We start from the raw sequence: 13637 nt of genomic DNA on the forward strand, positions 1-13637 counted from the left end.
AGCAACATGTAATCAATAAATAAAATATTATGAATAAATGTATATTATTTTTAGACGGCATGCACTAAATAAACATTCATTCATAGTTTTTTGGTTAGTTCTCTTAAAATTTCAAGCATTTACGTTTAAATTTTAAACACAATTTCTCTACTTTTATTATGAAAATAGTATAAATGCAGATTTTATGACAATTTGAACTTATAAAAGTTGAAAAGTAATTTAAATTATTTAAAACTGTAAAATTATGACTTTATTATAGAGATATTATAGTTTTCATTAATATTTTGAATTTGTTTTTATTTTTATAATTCCAGTTTTCCTTTTAATTTTAGTTAAAAGTTTTAGTAATTTTACATTTTTGACATTTTAGTATTATGTTTTTGTTTGTTTAAGTTTTTTTGTTTTAGTTTGAGATATTTAGTACATCAAGTTAAAATAAATGAAAATGAGAAATTCAGCCTTTGGCAACTAGCTAAAATAAAATAAGATTTTGTATATTTTACTTCAGATAATGTTTATTTTAATTCATGTACAGAAAATGTTTGTTCATGGTTTTAGTTTTAGGGAACTATAATAACCCTTGGCCAGTAGTAACACCTCAAATGCACTCTTTTATTTATACACTCATGTTCATTTTAACATAAAAAGTTGATGAACATGTTCTATTTTAGAGTTTTCTCTTCATTAATAAGCACTTGTCATGTTTGCAGTTGTGGTATTTGTGTGCTGTTTTGGCAGTATTTCCACAGATGATCAGATGAATTATTGTGTGATTTCCTCCAGAGACCAGCAGAGGACTTGACTACTCTGTGCTTTCATTCCCCTGATTCATTCTTTCACATCAGTTTCAGTTCAGTTTGCATGTGCTGGTTAAAGGCAACAGTCTTCTGAGTCTCCATGAATGAAGGATAAAGCTACAATAGAGGCCTGTAAAAATCCCTTCATAGAGCCTTTACACACAGCCAGTGCTTTTGAGGTTGTGTTTATATGAATATATTGATGTTTCTGAATTGTGCTCAGCATAAATCTGGAAGTTTGGGGTTATTTCTTTCATTCGCGTACAAAACACAAAAACAGGCATAATTAAAAAATTTTAACACTCAAAATCATTCTGAAATTCTTAAAACAGTGCTTTAAAACCAGCTCAATCTTTGTGAAATCAGCTTCAAATTCTGAATAAATATATATATACTGTACATCTGTGATTTTATAGCAATTTTAGTTCAAATTATTTTGTGAAATATCTTTTGCATGAAATAAATTTTTTTAGTTCAGTACTTACTTTACAGTAAACTTACACTCCTATAGCTTGTATACACTTACATTTTTTTTAAGTGTGTTTAGAGAACAACTTTAGCTCTGCATTCATGATCTACAACTGTTTAAGTTCAGATATATCAGTTCAGAAAGACGGTGAGAGTTTACAGGTTAAACAGCTTGTATAGTTTGTATGGCTTTCAAGTTTTTACTTTTTGAATCTCAACAATGGTGACATGCTTCATGCTGCAATGCATGCTGGGAGAAAACATAGTATAAATCTCCCAGCATGCAGCATGAAGCATTTCTCCATTGTTGAGATTCACATGCTGATTATTGATGTCTGAATTTATCTCTATAGATTTATTTTCCCTACATTATATTTCAAATAAAAATTCAAAATATTTGATCTGTAGTAGGAAAGCATCATCAGGTGTCTTCAATAATGTTCAATCATCACTCAATTAACCACTTAATCATCTGATTAACTCTAACTTACTTTAAAACCCTGCTGTTAGTTCGCATATAAACACAGTTCAAGTTCAAGTTAATTTTATTTCTATTGCACATTCACAACAGCCACTAGGCTGAACAAAGTGCTTTCCAGACCAACCAGAGAGATAACATGACATAATACCTGCATAACAACACATAAAACACAAATAAAAGCATCAAAGCAGAGATATGTTATATTTAATTCTGGGGATTTCTACAACATCCAGATTTGATTAATAAATGTGCATAGCGTGCTATCAGTAGTTTGACAGAGAAAGGTTTGTCTGATCCGCTGCTCACTGTATGGAAATGAATGTATTTTTGAGGAAACATGCAAACACTGTCAGTCCTGCAGGACACTGATATCCATATTTTAGATCAGATACAGAGATGAAGCTGTGAGGACACTGGATCTGTGACAGAATAAAATCAGCTGATCTTTATCTCTCCTTCATGTCTTTGTCACTTTACAATTACTGTCTGTTCTGAACACAAAGCAGAAGACGCTCCACATCATTCAATATCCAAACATTTGCATCAGAGATTAAAGGCATTTTTCTATTTTATTCAGGGTTCCTACGCAGTTTGGAAAAAAAATAGTGTTTCCAGACTTTTTCCCGTATTCTGTTTTCTAAAATATAAAATTAAGAATTTCTAATAATAAATGTATGATTCAAGCTGAGTGATTTCATGGCAAAAGTGTAGTGATCATTTAGTGATCGTCAAACACAACTGAACTAATTCAAGGTTCACATTTTCATTACACAAATCTGTTTATATTTAAGAGTCTTCTTTGACCTTCAGTAAATGAATGTGTGTGTGCCTCAAACCAGCAACAGATAAAGGAGTGAACGATCATTTCATTCAGACTGTACTTTCCTGTTTGGTGATCATTCAACATCAAACCACGATTACAGTATCAATCCGATGTGTCGCAGGTGAATATATGTGACCCTGCCTGTGAAAACCCAGCTAAAGTCATTTTTTTTGTTATTCAATGTTTTCTACATAAAATCATCCTACACAATGTAAAGAACATTCTGTGAAAATATAACCTTGATATCTTTAATATTAACTGAGTAAGGCCATGTCAAAGATTTGCTCAAATTCGGGCTCAGAAAATCATATTTTTGAGAAATTCCAATTTAAAAATAGGTTATGTGTTAAAACTGCAACACATCTGATCCATAGTTATCCTGCATATGTGCCATATAACACATTAAACTGAGATTCTCCCCTTTTTAGTGATATATGACACATCAGTGGAAAAATTCTTAAAGTTTTGTAAAACAGGTCTATTTATTATGATGTGTATGTCCAAAAAGCTAAAAGCATAAAAACATTGAAACGAATGGGGGTGCCACAAGAGCTTGATCGTAGCAACAATTACCATGTCAATTCAGTGGAATGATTTGTATAACTTTATTAGTAGGCTAAAATGTAATATCAGTGAAAAAAATGTCAATAATATATCAATTAAATAACATAACATTTCTCATTCTCTGAAATTATCATTCTCTTACTGGCCCACAGTGTAACATTGAGTAAATCTGGAGTAAATAAATAAATAAATACAATTTCAAGGGATATTTTACCCAAAAACTACAATTCTGTCATCATTTACTCACCCTGATGTTGTTCCAAACCTGTATGAGTTTCTTTCTTCTGCTGAACACAAAATATCCTATAGCTGCAGATTTCCGTTCCTGCTCATACTTCGGTGTTGCCGTGTCAGATGTCAAAACAACGCATTACCATCCAGCAAATAACACGTAGCAGGCCAAAAATGTCCTTAAAATAAGTTTAATAGTATTGGCAGAATACTGAGCTACAAAACAAATAAGCAGTTCTTAAAATATTGACTATGACAAGAAAAAATCACCACAGACATCTAAACGCGGCTGATATCTCTTTTTTTCATTGTGTTGACCTGATTACCGCTCGCGGATTGATATTAAAGTCTGTTTTTACTCTTTCTAATAGAAAAGACACAGAAACGAAGTTCCTGAACCGAATGATATAAGAATCAGCAGTGTTGTTGCGCGAAATAAACCCAGAGACGATTGAAATCAATGTTTAGGAAGCCCACGTCCGTTTTTTTTTTTCCGCAAAAGTATAACGTAGTGTCAATAAAATCATTAATTTCAGTATTTATCATGTTATAAATGAAAATGTAAGTATTGCATCTCAAAACCATTGGTATAAACTATCATTTACAGAAATAAACACACATAGCCAATTTTTGTAATTTTTATGGCTACGACTACTTTGACGCTCATTAACTCATAATTCGATTCTGCGACTTTAGCCGGGGTTTCACAGGCGGGGTCACATATGTCATCACTACAGTGACAACAAATACATCACCCATATAAATTCATTAGACAATAAATGAGATCAGTGAATCTGAAACCTCTAGATGATGATTGTGATCATTAACAAACAGCCACTGTCATCTGATCCTGTTTTCTTTCAGCTTTATTACCATGGCAAATGTATCTTAAAGACACAGCAATCACAGCCAAAGAAAATCTATTGTTCACGGGTCAAGAGCCCAACTAAAGCAAACACTGATCACCATCATGGTGACATCAAATGAAACAATACATTTTACATCTAAACCTCTTTTTTCTATACTATCTTCTAAACTATATTCTATACTATTCTACTATTTCTAAATTATTTTCAATAAAACATCAACATCAAAATCTATGTTAATTTTCAACAAGTTCTTTTGTAAATGTATGAAAATAAATTTGGTGTGTAAACTGGTTTCACACTCAGTGTGGCTGGAAGTCAGTTGTAGTTCTTGTGTTTCTCTTTTTTCTTTTTTCCTTCAGTGATTCTTCTTATCAGGTGTTCATCAGTTTCTCAATTCACTCACTTCTTTTCATTCACTCTGTCAAGGGGACTATATTAGTGAACTAATGTAGGGAATAGTGAATGAGGGTATAGGGTGTGATTTGGAACACAGCCTCTGAGTGTCGACTTTGATCGCTGTTAATTCACAGTATATTCCTGTAGGCTATTTTCTCAAAAACGAACAAATATAACCCAGAATGCATTGTTTTTATGGTATATTACTGTTTTAATGGAAAATGGTATGATATTGTCAGAATTTGGCCCTTTTTTAATAGCAAGGGTTAACAGTGCAGGTAATAATATTAATACAATGAAAACAATTATATTTTTTATGCAAATGTTTATGCAAATCTCTAGAGATAGATCAATGTTCTAATGAATAAAGACAGTTTATATATTCATATAGCATTAAATCCTCTAATAATAATTATAAGTTGATAACAAACGATAGCTTATTAATTAGCCTACATTACTTTGCATGAAAAATAGCGCTATGTTGTTATCAAGAGAGCGCTCAATCTCTATAGGCAGACCTTTTCCTTCTAAATATATTGAAATTGAGTCTATAGCCTACAGTTAAACTTATGATTTCCGATGTTGTTTTGAGTGTTTTAGACAATTATGTAAAGCAACTATAATGAATAAACATTTTTTTGTTTGACTTGACTGAGGCGTGATTAGTCATGTGCCGTATTTTCTTTCATTTTAATTGTCATTTTTATTGATGAAAATGTTTACCTATTAGAATGGTATAAAAATTGTCATCACGTCTATGAGAAATTACATGACAGATAAAAACAGACAAAAAGAGAGAAGTTTTTAAACTCAACTAACTCTGTCAGAGTGATGGATATCTTAATAGTTATCCAACTTCTGCATATCTATCATGTTACAGTGCTTCGTGTAAACTTTGGGATTACATTAATACTATAATGGATGATAATTGCACTAATTTGGGCAGTGCATGGAGAGAGTCGATCACTGAAGACTATAGAAACCATAGAGAACAGGAACAGAAAATACAAAGAACCAAACTAAACACACAAAAACTGTGGCCTTGATTTTCTAGTTTAACTGTATTGCATAAATATGAATTGAATTAATTTGTACATAGGCAAGCAATTATTTTAAATAAAGAAAAAATATGAATTATTTTAAACAATGACATGCCGACAGGCGTTAGTGTTGCTGTGTCAGTAAATGAGATGATAATGACAAACCAATCGAGGAGGAAGAGATTAAATGATCATGTCGCACAACCTATGATCAACTTGATGAACACCTGCTGTTAACAAGCAGAATCACTGAAGGAAAGAGGAACACACAAACAGAAAATAGAGAAACACAAGAAATACACCTGACTTCCAGCCATTACACATAGTTGGGCTCCTGACCCTTGACTTTTTAACATTAGTTTTTTTCTTGCTGCTTGAACTGCGTTTTTGCAAGTCACACTTGCACACGCGCACAAGATCCAAGGTTGTGCTGAATTTATCCAGCCATTCTTTGTGAGGATCTGATGGTCCAGGGGTGGCAGTCAGAATATGAGGGTTTATGTGAGTATAAACAGGCCATATCAATGTATTTCACTGCTCTTTTCTGTTTTTGCAGAATACACTGACTCCATTTATATACCCCTGAGATGTAATGTGGAGTGCGGGAGGGAGCTGATGCCTGCGGCGCACAGACCCAACCTGATGTCAGAGCTCAAAATAACCCTCAGGACTTCCATTGTAATGTGTCAAAGTTCAAAATTAATCAATGAACATATTATACTCACAAGGTCATAGACATTCCAATTATCCAATTATACCCAAGGTCAAAGGTGACAATGGCATGGAGGGGTCAAGGTCAGCGCTAGGGCATGACTTGGGTGGTCCGGGGGCATGGCAAAAAGGTCAAGAGGTCACCATCAATTATAGGGTCATCAGTCATTTTGACACTCTGTGAATCATAGTCATTACTCATGATGAATATATCATCATCATCATCATCATCTGTATCTGACATCATCTGATCACATTTTCTCTCACTGTTCTTGCCATAACAAACAGTTTCAGCAGCCAGAGAAAAACTAACATTAAAACATCAAGAGTCAAACTGGCCAACTAAATCAAACACTGATCACCATAATGGCGACATCAAACAAAACTATTAATTTCAATAAATCATCAACATCTAAACCTCTGTTAATCTCAATAAGATTTTTTCCACACATATGACAGATAAAGTCTGGTTAGTAATAAGTGAAGCTGGTAATGCTGTTTGTGGAGTTGTTTAATGATGTTGGAGACTGACATCTGATGTTTACACGTCAACCCAATTTTCATTTTCAACCAAAATTTGGATGTTGGATGTTGGAGTCCATGTCCAATAACATTTCTAGCTGGGGTGACTCACATTGTGGCCATAATATGGTTACACTTTTAGCTCACTGTGAACTCAGATTGTGATCATATGGAGAGATCGCTGTGAGATCAGTGTGTTGAATGGGAATTAGGGCTGGGCGATATATCGCATGACATTGTTAGCCGCATCTCGTCAGTAAAGCCGGTTCCTTGATTAGTAGTAAATCGGACGTATTGCCTGCGATAATTAATGCGATATGGCTCAGCTTGTCAGTTAACTACGGCTCTGTGTAGTAAATGCCACTCCATCTGAAAGCAGGTGATGGCGATTTACTACTAATCAAGGAACCGGCTTTACTGACGAGATGCGCAGGCCCGGGGTGGGTAATCGGGAGAATTCCCAGTGGGCCGCTTCACTTTTGGGCCGGTCGAGGATTTTTTTTTTTCACATTTGTCACGTGACGTTAGTTACATTAGGCTACACACGTTCCGCATTCTGACACCGCAGCGCGCAGCCTCTGCATGGGTTGTACCATGTGAGGAAGTTCTCCCCTCCCCTCCTATAGAGTTGGTTGGGTCCATAGCCCGTCTTTTCCAAAATGTTTTCTCAGGTAGGCTACCGCAGCACCGTCGGCGCCTACCGATAGCTGGGCCAGTAACGGTACGCGTCAGGGAAGATGGATGGGAGGAAGAGGCCAGGAGGTATGGAAGCTTGTTTCCATCACAGAATAAAACATTTTAAAAGATAATTGAGACTTTTTATCTCACAATTGCGAGTTTAAATCTCGCAATTCTGACTTTATTTCTCAGAATTGTGAGATATAAAGTCAGAATTGCGTGAAATAAATTCGCAATTGCATGTTATAAAGTCAGAATTGCGAGATATAAAGTCAGAATTGCGTGAAATAAAGTCGCAATTGCGAGTTATAAAGTCAGAATTGCAAGATATAAAGTCAGAATTGCATGAAATAAAGTCGCAATTACTCAATTATAAAGTCTGGACCATGGACCACAAAACCAGTCTTATGGGTAATTTTTTTTAAATTGAGATTTATACATCATCTGAAAGCTGGATACATAATATTTCCATTGATGTATGGTTTGTTAGGATAGGACAATATTTGGCCGATATACAACTTGAAAATCTGGAATCTGAGGGTAGGCTACAGAAAAATCGAAATATTGACAAAAAAATAAATGTTTTATATATTTAAGGTGGGAAATTTACAAAATATCTTCATGGAACATGATCTTTACTTAATATCCTAATGATTTTTGGCATAAAAGAAAAATCTATAATTTTGACCCATAAAATGTTTTGTTGGCTATTGCCACAAATATACCCGTGCGACATAAGACTGGTTTTGTGATCCAGGGTCACATATAACCTTTACATTATCTGTTGAACCATGGTATTAATACAAACTACACAATAGTAAGAGCTGAACTGTTGCTTCATTTATCCAATTTGCAAAAAGTGCTAATTTGGAATTCCACCATTGAAAAAGTGAATGAATTGAAAAGCCGGTCTTGGGCCTGAAACTCCTGGGCTGAAAAGTGGCCCCACTCCGGCCCTGGAGATGCGCATAACAATCACATGCGATATATATCGCCCAGCCCTACTGGGAATACAGTCCCATGTTGATACATAGTGTTTATAAAATTTGCTTAAGCAGAATGTCATCAAATTGCCTTTATTTTCACATCCATGTTTCCATCATTGAATTCTAGCAGAAACTTTCACCCAGGGAGACTCAAGCAGATTCCTGACACGAGAGAGTTTATGGAGGTTAAATGAGTCAAACATCATACTGATTTATATTTACATTTACATGTTTTGTTTATTCGTTTAACAGGGTTTTTTCTAGCCAACGTAACTTACAAATGAGGACAAATGCAAACAGCAGTAATTCACTGGAAGGAGAATAAACCATTGAAGCGCTGCAATATTATGGCTTAACTTTTGCATAATACTTTATCTTTTTATTTTCTATCTTTATCAGTTTACTGACAAATATTTTCTCTTTTTTTACTCTCATAAATTACACAATAGTAAATACAAAGCCTGGAGTAATTGTGAAAAGTGAAAGTTTGTATGAATACAAAAAATTTGCTTGTCATGAGATCACATTGCAGTGCTTACATGGATCAGTCCTTGCACCTGTTCAGTTTGTGTGTGATCCTGATAGAACAAAACAGCCAAACCTTTTACAAACAGCACGTAGATCTCATCGCTAATGCCAAGCCCTATAGACACGCACCAGTGTATTGATGAAACTAACAATTGGAAGTGCATGGGAATATCGCTGGCTTCAAAGAAGCATACAATACAATGCAAACATCAAATTATTTTGTTTTTATATGAACTGATATCATTTTACATTCAGTTTTGTATGTTTGATTATCTCACAATTGTTTTTTTTTTATTATTCTTTCTGTCTTCAATAACTCCTGCAAATATCATTTCATGCATTTATATGCATTTGGTTTTCTTTCCAGTTTCCTTTGTTATTTTATCAACCAGGAGCACATTTCTATACCCTAACCAACACTTTAAACAGTATAATACGGCTGTAAAGTTTTTCATCTTCACTCTAAAATCCAACAAAACAAACACTTTTTTAGTTAACTTTACTTAATGTCTGAACTTAAAGGGTAACTAAACCCTAAAACAACTTTTTTTAGTTAATGATCTGTAAGACTGGGGCTTTATTAATGCTGTTCATTGATTCAAGTAATTTTTTTGGCATTTGTGTTTAAAGTGTTTTAATTCTACAAAATATGGTGTAAAACCATCTGAGTGCTGCCCTCTTCAGGTTGAACGGTGGCTACTGCAGTTGAATTTTCTTATTGAAAGTTGTGGTACCCTCTGACGTCAGAGAGTACCAGCTAACCACGCCCTTGCCTACAGAGAGACGCGTCTCAGATGCATGGATTGTTTAATCCTCCTCTGCTGAGATCTTCACAGATTTAATGTCTTCTTTTCTCTTCAGTTGTTTTCATCTAAGGCTGTGGCTGAAGTCAGTTGTAGTTCTTGTGTTTCTCTTTCTTTCAGTGATTCTGCTTGTTAACAGCAGGTGTTCATCAGTAATGCTCAATCATCACTTAATTAATCACTTAATTAACTTTAACACTGCTTCAGTGTTACTTTAACACTCTGTAGAGTGGGACCATATGTGCTCTGAGCAGTGTTGATTTAACACTGGGGATTTTGCTGTGTATGGAAATTAATGTATTTTTGAGGAAACATGCAAACACTGTCAGTCCTGCAGGACACTGATATCCATCTTTTAGATCAGATACAGAGATGAAGCTGTGAGGACACTGGATCTGTGACAGAATAAAATCAGCTGATCTTTATCTCTCCTTCATGTCTTTGGCACTTTACAATTACTGTCTGTTCTGAACACAAAGCAGAAGACGCTCCACATCATTCAATATTCAAACATTTGCATCAGAGATTAAAGGCATTTTTCTATTTTATTCAGGGTTCCTACGCAGTTTGGAAAAATATTTGTGTTTCCAGACTTTTCCCCGTATCCAGTTTTTCTAAAATATAAAATTCTAAAATATAAAAATAATAATATATAAAATATATGAATTTCTAAAAAATAAATGTATGATTCAAGCTGAGTGATTTCATGGCAAAAGTGTAGTGATTGTTTAGTGATCGTCAAACACAACTGAATGAATTCAAGGTTCACATTATCATTACACAAATCTGTTTATATTTAAGAGTCTTCTTTGACCTTCAGTAAATGAATGTGTGTGTGCCACTCAAACCCACAACAGATAAAGGAGTGAATGATCATTTCATTCAGACTGTACTCAGTAAATTCCCCCGTGTTAAATTAACACCAATCAGTGTTTATATGGGAACCACCAGCAGGGTGTTAAAGTAACACTAAAGCAGTGTTAGAGTTAGAAAATTAAGGCCTCGTTTACACTGTCAGTGAAATGTGACCCAATTCTGATTTTTTTGCTCACATGTGACACAGATCGGATGTGTTATATGACAGTAGGTGTGTTCGACATCGGCTGTGGCTGGATGTAACCCATCGGCGAGAGTAGTCGCGTGCAGGCGGGGAGGAGCTGCAAACGGAGACGTGAAGTCGGACACTTTCTGGTTCCCGTAGTGACCGCTCACATGGCGTTTGCATACTTTACCACAGCTGAAGTGAAATAAATGCAATATTTGCCAAATAATACACAGATGTTTCAGAGACATTTTCATTCAATACTTTATGTACTGCTTCACACAGCGTCTGTTTGAACAAGAATAAAGTTCAACATAAGCTACTATCAATGAAGTGGAGTCTACGTTTTTTAATCAGTTTTAATTTGATAAACATGATACAATATAACATCGCAACGACATGAAAAGAGTGTTTACTGTTTATAAAAAACTGATTTGTGAGCTTTAGAGGAACTAAAGGTGTTTGAATAAACACGAAACACACGTGATCGTTGTCATGCGGTGAATCCGGCCAATCGTGGAACAGCTGTGTCGTCATCAGCCCTCGTGCAGCCGCTCTTGAGAAGCTGCGCTGGCTGAGTTCTCCGGCTACTCTCGAATCGCTCTCGCGGTACTTTGATGGCATACGTCACAGTCACGTGGCGTCGGCGCTGTATCAAGTCGGACAAAATTTCTAACCGGCATGCACTGCTTCAAGTCAGCCACCGATCGGTCTGCGCAGAGCTGCATGAAGTCAAACAAGCCTAGTGTAAACAGGAAAAAAACGCATGCATTTCGAGATCGGTTTCAGGCCTCATTCATATGTGGAAATAAATCAGATATAAATCAGATATGTGCCAGTGCGACTCATATAAACAGTCAGATCGGATTTTCTGAGTCGTTAGGCGACGTCTCCGCGGTTTAATGACGAGAGAAACCCCAACGCGCGTCTGCAAAGCACACTTCCTGAATGTGTTTCCAGCAGCAGTCGCTCTGATCCGATATGATCTGTTCCTGTATTAAACAGAAGAACCAGATTGACTGGATTCACTTCATTAAAGCACTGAATGTTTTCAATGTTCTTGTGAACACTTGAAGGAAACCTGATCTGACCTGTTTAATCTGGCTCAGGTCAATCTGAATGACTTCTTTAATCGCACACATTATATCTGTGTCTCATTTCAAAGGCTTCTTCCTCCAGAGGTCACATTTGTCGGCCGCATATGTCATAAAGGATGTCTTATTTCAGAACAGTAACATTATAAAAGTGACAGTTATTCATAATAAAGCATAGATTGTTGTAATTTCTTAATGACTGTAGTGGTCAGTTTACTGAAATGAAGCCGCTTCAATGACATGACAAATTAAACGTCCGGAGGACTCAGCCTTCGAAATGAAACACAGATAAAGTCTGAAGTGATCTAATACATTTACTTGTGTGCCATTTAAGCCCATCTGTGTTATCAATAAGACTACATATTTTAATGCAAATGTAAATTATTCATATAAAATGCAACATTTTGGTTAATCTGAATATAATTTCAGGATGTGTTCTGAGCTGAATTCATTTAATAGAGTTTTATGAGAGATTCAATGTTATTGGAAACAATAGGAATCAATTGAGCCAAATTGACAAATAAATATATATATATATATATATATATATATATATATAGAGAGAGAGAGAGAGAGAGAGAGAGAGAGAGAGAGAGAGAGAGAGAGAGAGAGAGTATATTATAGTTACAAACAGAGTATCTTAATTTGGCTCTATAAAAAAAAGAAAAAAGAAAAAATCATGCTTGACAAAATGTCACTCAAACCAATCAATCAATTAATCTGAACTTTACTTTTCTGAGTAAAAATGGCATAGTATGTGAATAGTACAGATTGCTAGATTTTTACAATAAAGTTAAGACATTGAGTAAAGTTAACTAAAAAGTGTTGGTTAGAATCCCTGTTGGATTTTATCGTTCAGATTAAATAAAAACAGCAAAAAACTCTTAAGATAAAACAATATTAATTATGCGGCTGTAAAGTTCATCATCTTGTTCAGGGAGGATGTTGTGATTGGATCAAACTTGTGATGGAGAGAAGAGAACTGGCAGCAGCATTTTTATTCCTTTTTTTCACTTTTTATACTCAATCCTTGTTGTTGTTTTAGTTATATTTGTCGCTCTATTGTTTATTTAAAGACACAGAAGCTTTAATTGCATTCTTTATTTTGCAAAGTCCATTGCAACAGTGACGTGTAAAAGAGTGAAAGCTCACAGTGGAAACAAACAAAGATCAGCTGTTCATCTACTGAAGCTGCGTCACCTGTTCTTCACAAAGATCCTGTTTCACTACAGATACTTCATTAAAGTCAAACACAGAATTATTTTATCTATTTGAACATTTACACACCTTACAGTTTGAACCTGCTCAGGTGTATTTTAGATGGGTGTTAGTGTGTCTTTTGTTTTTCAGGACATCACCTGTCACATCTACTAACAAGACACACCTGACATGAACGAGGAACAATAATTTAAAAGGAAATATATTAAACATGAAAAAACAACACCAACCATGAACCCAGCAAACCTGTTACAAGCACAATTTTTATCAGAAGTACTTGGATCTATAAATGCTTAGGTGTAGTGGAAAAGTCATTATCACAGTGTTATATAACTATTGTATTACTGCTGTCATGTCTTTTTTCTTTTGACTCAGAAGAAGATATT

Source organism: Abramis brama (assembly GCF_963993115.1).
Source record: "Abramis brama genome assembly, chromosome: 2".
Lineage (NCBI taxonomy): Eukaryota > Metazoa > Chordata > Actinopteri > Cypriniformes > Leuciscidae > Abramis > Abramis brama.